Raw genomic sequence first — 9,387 nt, forward strand, 5'->3', positions numbered from 1 at the left:
AAGCTTAGAGTCACATATGTCACCAGATGGAAAGTTGGAGGTTAAAAGATGGGAATGTATGAAATAGTGAATCTTGTGTTGGACAATGTCTGTGATTAACTGTACAAATATTGGAAATTTCTTTCATGAACTTGAACAAATGCATGACACTATAACTAGAAGTTAATAATAGAGGCATATATAGGGAAAATATATATATTATAAACTATGTACTACAGTTAGTAGTATTTTAACACTCTTTCATCAACAGTAACAAATGTACTATACCAATACTATGAGTCAATAATGGAGTGGGGGCTATTAGTGGTATGGAAGAATTTAAGTTTTCTTTTTTGTTTTTATTCCTTTTCTGGGGTAATGAAAATGTTCTAAAAATTGAAAAATAAAATTAATTGTGGTGATAGATGCACAACTGTGTAATGGAGCCATGGGCAATTGATTGTGCACTTTGGTTCATTGTATGGTATGTGAAAAAATCTCAATAAAATTGAATTTTTTTAATAAAAGAAGTCATGGCAGAATTCCAGGTCAAATGTAATGTTAGGATGGAACAAAGTGAAGGAGCTAGAGATAGAGAAATGGAACATTTGGCAAACATTTGGGAACAGAAAAATGATGACCTACTGAACAAAATTAATATAATGATTTATATGAGACATATATGACAGAACAATGAATGGAGGTGGTTGTGTTTTGCAACTGGGTGAATGGTCATAACAATTTTTGAATATTAAAGAAAGTGACTTAAGGTAGTGTGGCAGGTTCAATTGTATATCCAAATTTGAACATGTTCTTGGTCTTAGTCCCCATTCTGGTGGTTGTTAACCCATTATAAACAAAATCTCTTCAGGATGTTACTTTACTTATGGTATGGACCAAAAGCATCAGGTTGGGCTTTAATCTTGGTTACTAGAGTCCCTTGTAAACAAAATGAAATTCAGACAGAGAGTGAAAGACAAATGGAAGAGAAGAAGACAGAAGCCATTGGAACTGGAGAAGAAAAAAAGAAGACATCACCATGTGTATCACCACATGACAGAAAAGCCAGGGACCAAGGATCACCAGAAGCAGCCACAGAACATCAGACTTTGGGAGGAAAGCATTGCCTTACTGACACCTCAATTTTGAACTTCCCCTAGCCTCAAAACTGAGAGGCAATAAATTCCCATTTTTTAAACCAACCCATGTATGGGTTGTTTTAGCAGTCAGGTAGCTAATACAGGTAGGGTTGATAAAAAGGAGATTTTAAACATGCTAAGCTTTAGGTGCTTATCAGACATTTAAGTAATCATTTAGACAAGCTAATATTTAGGTCTGGAACATGATGTGGTTGGGATACAGATATTTGAGAAACATCAACTTAAATGTTGATACATTTTTTCAACTATCTTGAGTTTTCTTTTTTTTTGTAAGTTGTAACACAACATTTATATGTTACTTAAATCTGCAGCACTTTCCACTGAAGATCCACCCTGTGTTTTTGAAATTCTAGCATTCCTTTCTATCCCAAAACAATTGTTGGTACTTCTGTATTCCTTCTCATACACTTTCTTAGTTTGCCTTTTCTGTACTTGCAGTTTCTAATATTCTGTCTTCAGCCTTCAGTCTCTCCTTTCCCTCTCTTGGCAACCTTTTCAACTATCAGCCAGTATGAATGTTTCCAAATTGTACTGGTCCCACTCTTTCCCTGAAATCTAGTATGTTGCTGGTTTGATACCTTTATTTGAAAATCCAGTAACAAGACTTTTAAAACACCATTTTAAATCACAACCATAATATTTATTCTCTAATTTTTCTTTTAAAGCTCTATTTTGGATTATTTTCCAACTTCTATAAATTCCCTCTTCATGGCTTTGCTTTTCTCTATCTAATGCATCCCCCTCATCTACTTCCTTATGTCAAGTCTTCCTTAATATTGGCAGTGTTTATCATAACATCCTTTCCAGTCTCCTTGTCTCAATTATCTTATAGTGGGTTATAGGAAAATGGTAGCAATTAAAGAGTTTTGAGTAAGTTAAATATAAACTCTGTTATTCTTTAAAATAATTGAGTATGGTTTTACTCTCATTTTCAACACATTCTTTATTCAGGCCCATGTCACATTTTTTTGTCATACTAACACACCAGGAATGTGTTGAACATACACTTTCATCTCTGGTCCTCCATGTACTTCCTCATATGATTTTCCTCTTACTTCTCCATTTTATGTGAGAAGAGGCATCTTATATGAAAGAAATTTGCCCACCAATTTGTAATAGTGGCCCTATGTGATCAGAAACAGAAATTAGCATCAAATGGGGCTAACAAACTTAAATTTGTAGTATTTGATGGTGGCAATCTTTACCCTTCTTTAGATTATGTCCCTATTATGAAGAATAAAGAGTAACTGAGGGACTAGAAATATTGATGAGTTGGCTTTAAATTAGTACCAGTTGTTCATGGCTAGAGAATAATCATGATATCCTAAAAACATATTTTCCAAATATTTTCCATGTATTTAGAATTTTCTTATACTATGAAATGACAAAGGAGAATAACCAGGATGTAAAATTATTTCTGAACTTTCTATTTTAGGTCCATTGTTCTAAGGGAAACCAGGAAACAAATATTACTTCCTGTGTTTTATTTTCCACTTTAGATTATTATAGTAGTTGTGTCCCATCACACCAGAAATCTAGATTTAAGCAGCTTTTTAATGTCCTGCTCCTACTCATGCAGTGTCTCTCCTCAAATGGAGATCCTTCTTTTAGATATCTCCCCAACTAAAATGTGTGGGGATTTATTTTGCTTGGAAATAGATGGTCTACCTAAACATGTTGCAAAATTACAATATTTTATTCTTCTACATGTATTTGATTTTATACTATCAGATTTAATAGATAATTTTCTTGAGCGAATATATGATCTAGGGTTATATTCTCAAAATATTGGCATCAGTAGTTAGTAGTTCTGTATCTAATTTAACTTCACAGGTTATTCTGTGAAATATGCAAATTTATTTTAGTTATCACTGTAAAAATACTATGATACAAAGAATCTCAGTGTCAAAAATCCACTGATTTATTTATGATATAATTGCTTTAAGTGCACAAAGACATGATGATGCCAATTCTAATTTGGAGACATAAATGTCATATTTCACACCCTGTATTCTCAAGATAGTTATAAATCTTGGAAAAAATGTAGTTGAAGCATTATATTATTTGATTATACTTAATATCCAGTGCCTTCCAAAAAGAAGCTAGGTGGTTCATATTAAGCTTCAAGTTTTAGGTTTTTTAATGCCCATTACACAGAGAGAAGATAAATATGTTCTACCACCTCTATTAGAGAATCTGCTTCTAGTTCTTTGTGGTTTTCTCTACTTGACCAAGGCAGTGAGAGCTGATGGAGATTTCTCAACCATTGAGACACTGTCTCTGAAGCACAGTGACTCCAGGATCCACAATTGCCTTTACCTCCTTGGAGAAGGTGCCACCAGTAATTAGTTCTTTAACAGGAAATTCTCTGGGAATTCGATCAGGCACACTTTGGGACCTCTTTGTGACAGGTCACTTTGTGACTTACTGAAGTAAGTCCACCTCCATGGCATCTAAGGGACACAGTGATTAAGTGTATCTCCCAAAGCAGCTCATTTTGCTCCAGGGATTGATTTCTGTAACAATTGAATGTTGAAGAACTAGGACACAAATATCTGGAAGTCAAATTAGTGTAAATTATATCTATTTAGTTACACAATGATTCTACTGTAAATTATATTTTCATTATGCCACTTTCTTTTGCTGGATTTTTCTCCCTTTTTTCCCCAGGGAATATGGTCATTCTTTAAAGGTGTGTGGTGAATTAGAGGTTAAAAGGAGGATGAATCCTGGAAAGAACAACCCTCATGCAACAAAATTATCTTTCTCTCTCTTTTTTTTTTAACTCTTGTATAGGTGTTGAGTAAAAAAGTAGAAGGTAACTACTGGGAGAAAGTCAAATAGTGTTAAAAGCAAAATTCTTTTCCTAGGCTAGAATACATCTTCAGATTTCCAGATATAGATACTTTTTCTAAACACTGAAGCTTATGTGCATGTGATGAGTAATGGGATTATATAAAGGCAATTCTCTTCTGTGGAGCCTGCGTACTCTGCAGCAAAACTTCCTTTCCTGATTGTCATAACATTGTCCCCCATTGACCTTAAATTTAGAGATGTAAGTTGAGCTATATGACACAATGCCATTTATCTAAAATATAAATGTATGCGCATGGGACAGAAACAAACATTTAGTAAGATTCACATTAACTATATCAGGGTATAGCAGAAGTTGTGGATAAAGGAATAAAGTTCAAACGGAATCAAATAAATTTAAAAAGACATGCACTTTGCTAGGTCCATGGATGATGATATGCCATGAACAGAGGTAGAGAATTATTCTAAACCTCTCTATCAAGGTCCAAATAACAGTTGGAAAGAAATATATTTTCATTGGACAGATAATACATTTCAGAATTCAGTTATGCAAATACATATTTTATTAAACTATGTAAACAAAAACCTTCATCAGAGTATTATTCAGTATGGACAAATACTGCAATCAAATTAAATCTACATGTCAGAGATGTATTAAAGTATAGATATATATATTTCATAAAATATAGGCTTTAAAATTTGGTTTATATGTATTACATAGAAATTTAGGGCAAACTTCTGAGAAGAAAATAAAGATAATAAACAAAAGGTTACCTTACAATGGTTACTTGGAAAAATGTAGTAAGGTATAATTTATATATAATAAATAGCAAAGATGGTAAGTGTGCATGGATGAGATTTGCCTGAATCAGGAGACCATTTCCATCACCACAGAAAGTCCCCTGAAATTTCTTTACAGTGAAATCCCACATCAGATCCCAGACCACAATTGATACAATTTCTCTCATCAGATTAATTTTACCTATCCTAAACATGATATAAATAGAATAAAATTATATGTTTTTGTTGCTTTTTTGCTTGGCTTAATGCTATTTAAATTTATCCATGCTGTTGGTCACATTAATAATTGATTCCATTTTGTTGCTGAGTAGATTTGATTTTATGTCTATACTATATTTTTAAAATATATTTTTCAATGTATAGGTGGTTGGAATATTTGAAGTTCAGATTATTATGAATGAAGCTATCATGTACATTAATGCATGAGTATTTTTCTGCACAATGCTTTCATTCCTCTTGGGTAAGATTCAATGAGCTTATTCCTAAAGAATCTGGTAGACATATGGTAACATTATTAGAAACTGCTAGATTGTTTTCTGAAGTGGCTGTATCATTTCCCACTCCAGCCAACAATGTCTGATGATTCCAGAAGCAGCATATAGCAGTCAGTATTGGGTAATATCATTATTTAAAATTTTAGCTAATCTACTGAGTAGAAAGTGATGTTACATTGTTACTGTAATGGCATTTCTCTGATGATACAAGATGCCAGGGCTTTTTTTCATGAGTTTGGATTTGCCATTTGAATTTTCTTTTTCTGAAACCATCTTTACAAATCTTTTGTCTATTTTTATTTGTCTCTATTTTTGTTATAGATTTGTAGGGATATTCATATAAAATCTGGATATGATTAAGTTGCTTTGACTTCTTAGCTGATAATCAGTTGAACATACATATGCCTCTGAATTTAGATGCAATAATTCTGTTCAATTGATCTATTTATCTATCTTTATAAAATATTGCACCATCTTCATTGCTGTATATTTATAGTAAGTCTTGAATAATCATTGTAAATCATTTAACTTTTTTCTTTTACAAGTTTGTTTTGACATACTTGATGTTTTATATCTACTGTGTGGAAGCAGACCTCAAGTCAGACAGAGGAGGGACTTGTTTGTACACCATGAAATTGAGTCTGCTCTAAGGAGAATCACACATAGTAGAAGTCACATTTTATTATTAAACCCTAACTTAAAATTGAGTCTCCTTAAAAGTTGTAGCTTGGTCTCAACCCTATATGTGAAATTAATGATGAACCACATAGATACTTTAGATAAGCCTGTTCTTGACCCACCACGTTCTAATATCCTGAAGCCAGAATGGCTTCCTCTTCCAAAAGGAAAATTTGGATTCTTTGAGAAAATCCCTTCAAGGCAATAAAGAATCTTTGATATTCAGAGAGGAAATTCATTATTCAGCTCATGCAGGAAATCAAACTTGAGGACTTTTAGAAATAACTGATGGCTGAGTTTATGCAATCTAGTCATAAGGTCCTTTGGTAACTGTTGCAATTTAAGTATTAACACAAGTATAATCTGGTTTGTTAGCTGAAAGCTTTTGGTTCAAGTCATTAGTTGCATATAGAGTGAAAATAAATAATCAAAAGAAATCTTAAGGGTCCAATTTGGGGAAAAATTTTATGTATGTACAAATAAAGGATTTGCACATAGGTTGACATCATTCTTTTGGAACTATTCATCACTATAATTATGAAAAGAAATTGCGCTTTGTGTCTGTTGCAGACAATGGCACTGTTGAGTAAAATCTGGAATATTTTAGATTCTATGCAGAAAAAAAGTTGATGTTTGAGGACCATTCATCTTGTAACTATGATATCAGATAGCTGACATCACATACCTATTGCTGTCATACTGCAGTTTTATCATCACACACAACAAAAATGATATGTCAGTAAATGTTTGTACCCTATGAGGGAAAATGAAAAAAGCAAAGCACTACTTGAAAAAAAAATCACAATTCACAGCACAGTTTTCTCAAATTGTTTTGTACATATGTAAAAACTTACCCAACAGTACATTGCTAGACTGTGGAAGAGCCCTTATACATTTATTTGAGAAATAAAAATGATTAGCATATCAGATTAAAAGAAGACTCTTTACTATGGCATTCATTTTTAAATAGTGGCAAAAAGGAAACAAAAATGTAAACAACCAAAGGTCTATCAATCAATGACTGGTCAAATACCAATTGATTGGTCTGTACTCTATACTTAATGCTGTAATTAAAAATGAAAAACAAAAAATAATTATTGACCAAAAGGTTGATAATGAGTCCTCAAGTAACTAAAGCCAGTTGTAGGAAAATTGAGGAAGTATGTAGTTATAAAGCACATTCTATATGGATAATACTGGAGAATGCTATCAAAATTTTTTTAAATTTCCTTGTGGATTGTGAAAAATGATGGGAATGGTCAAATTTTAGAAAGAAAAAAAATACATGACCAGGTGAGTGCACGAAGATCCGGGACTGCTCCGCCGCGGGTCACCTCCATTATCGGGGATGTAGTGTTGGGGACCTGTCTTCCAGCAGAGCCCACCAGCCCGGCATGTCTACCATCACAGGGAGATCTCTATCTGATGTTCCTGAGAGATCCCAAACTTTCCCCAAATTGAAGCTGCAGTCAAGTGTTTTCCCACAAAGAATCTGTGGTCGCACAAGGCAATGGGCTCCTGGCAGTAACAGGAAAACTGACACTGTGAACAGGCTGAACTGGAACCCTGCTAAAAGAGAAGGGCAAGCAGATAATGGTGGGACCCCAACCAAAGCTGAAGAAGAGTGAACATGTCCAATGTCCCCAGAAGAAGAGGAGGAGGTATGGGTATTGTCACCTTCCCTGCAAGGGCACCACCCATGTAAAAGATTAATATAAGATCTGGAATGGGTGTTGGGAGATCATCACATATGCCTTCCTTTCAGGCTTGCTTCAAGAGCATCTTCTGCATCCATATAGAAACTGGCAGAATCTGAACCCATCTGCTTGTGATGCTACTCTTTTTGGGAATCTTGACCATGTTTAGACAAATGCACATTTCAGGGCCTCTCTACAGAAGAAGATGGTTTAGGAGATGTTCTTTTTGGATGCAGTGCTCTGCCTTAGTTTCTCCTGGCACTTTCATACCATCTATTGTCATTCAGAGAAAGTCTCTTGGACTTTTTTCTGAAGTGGGCTACTCTGGGATGGCTCTACTTTTGGGAAACTTTGTCCCCTGTTTCTTTTATTCCTTCTTCTGCTTCCCATAGCCAAGGATCATCTACCTCTCCATCATCATCTGTGTCCTGGGAATTTCTTCCATCATTGTGGTGCACTGGAAGCTGTTGGCCACCACTAAGCACCAGCAGACAAAAGCAGCAGTGTTCCTGGGACTTGGCTTGAGTGGTGGTGTGCCCACCTTGCATGTTACTGTTGCTGAGGGCTTTGTCAAAGCCACTGCCAGGAGCAGATGACAGGATCTTCCTCATGGCTGTAATGTACATCACTGCAGCTTCCCTTTATGCTACTTGAATCCCTGGGTGCTTCTGTCCTGGAAAGTTTGAAATATGGTTTCAGTCTCATTAGATTTTCCATGTCCTGGTGGGGGCAGCTGCATTTGTAAACTTCTACAGGATATCCAAACTTCAGGAATTCTATAGAAGGTGGCTGTATTGGTGACTCCCTTCTCTGAGCTTCCCACCAGAGGGGTGGTGAGGAAATTCTCAAGTGCTTTAAAAACAACTTATTTGCTGAAGTGAGAGGAGGAATCTAAGTTGTCTGTTTCTAGAAGAAAACTCTTAGAGAATTTTGTACATTAGAGCATCAGCCCAGTTTCACAGTCACTGGACAATAAACTTTCCATTTCCATTTACCCAGCTGGAGAGGAAGGGGAAGGTCCAACTCAGCCATCTCCCTCCCCACAAGGCAACTAACATCTGCTGAAAGTGATTTTGAATCTCATGGTGAGATTTTTCTCCTCCTGGAACCATTTTGGGAAAAATTAATATACTGGGACTCTTCAGAATTCCTGTTTCTGAAAGAAAATATCCCTCCGTTATCCCCATTCTTACTTTGTAACCTGGCTTATAACAGGTCATCCTTTTCTGTAGCACTATTTTTAAAAATTATTATAAATAGGTCCTATCTTTCTAGAACCTGTGTCTACATACACAACAGCAAGAACACAGTCACCAAATTTTATATAGCCAGGCTAATCATGGTAGTATGGCCAAGCTTCAAATAACCTGAGTTTTAATTTTTTTCTTGGCAGAGTAATGTAAAATTAAAATGGGAAAAGGTATTTAATAATTAAAACTAAGCTTTAAAAAGAAACCTGCTATCATTGCTGTGTATCCTGATGCAAAGCTGTGATGATAATAAGAGAAAGTACTGAAAAAAAACAGAGGACCAAAATATTAAATCAGCACTGTATAATATAAAACATAAATGGGAAAAGATAATACTTAATATTAAACTTTAAAAAGAACCTGCTATTATTGCTACATATCTTGATACAAAGGCTATGATGTCAATAAAAGAAAGTACATGGAAAAAATGCATGACCAAAGTGTTAAATTTGTACTATATAAAATAAAACATAACTGTAGAAAATTAAATTTATTCATGACATTATATATCCTT

The 9,387-nt window shown here is 34.6% G+C and overlaps 1 pseudogene; it reads left to right on the forward strand.

Moving 5' to 3' along the window:
• The first annotated feature begins 7,676 nt into the window (after positions 1 to 7,676).
• On the forward strand, positions 7,677 to 8,437 carry LOC119511648 (annotated as a pseudogene).
• The last annotated feature ends 950 nt before the right edge of the window (positions 8,438 to 9,387 follow it).

Source organism: Choloepus didactylus, chromosome 16 (genome assembly GCF_015220235.1).
Source record: "Choloepus didactylus isolate mChoDid1 chromosome 16, mChoDid1.pri, whole genome shotgun sequence".
Classification (NCBI taxonomy): Eukaryota; Metazoa; Chordata; class Mammalia; order Pilosa; family Megalonychidae; genus Choloepus; species Choloepus didactylus.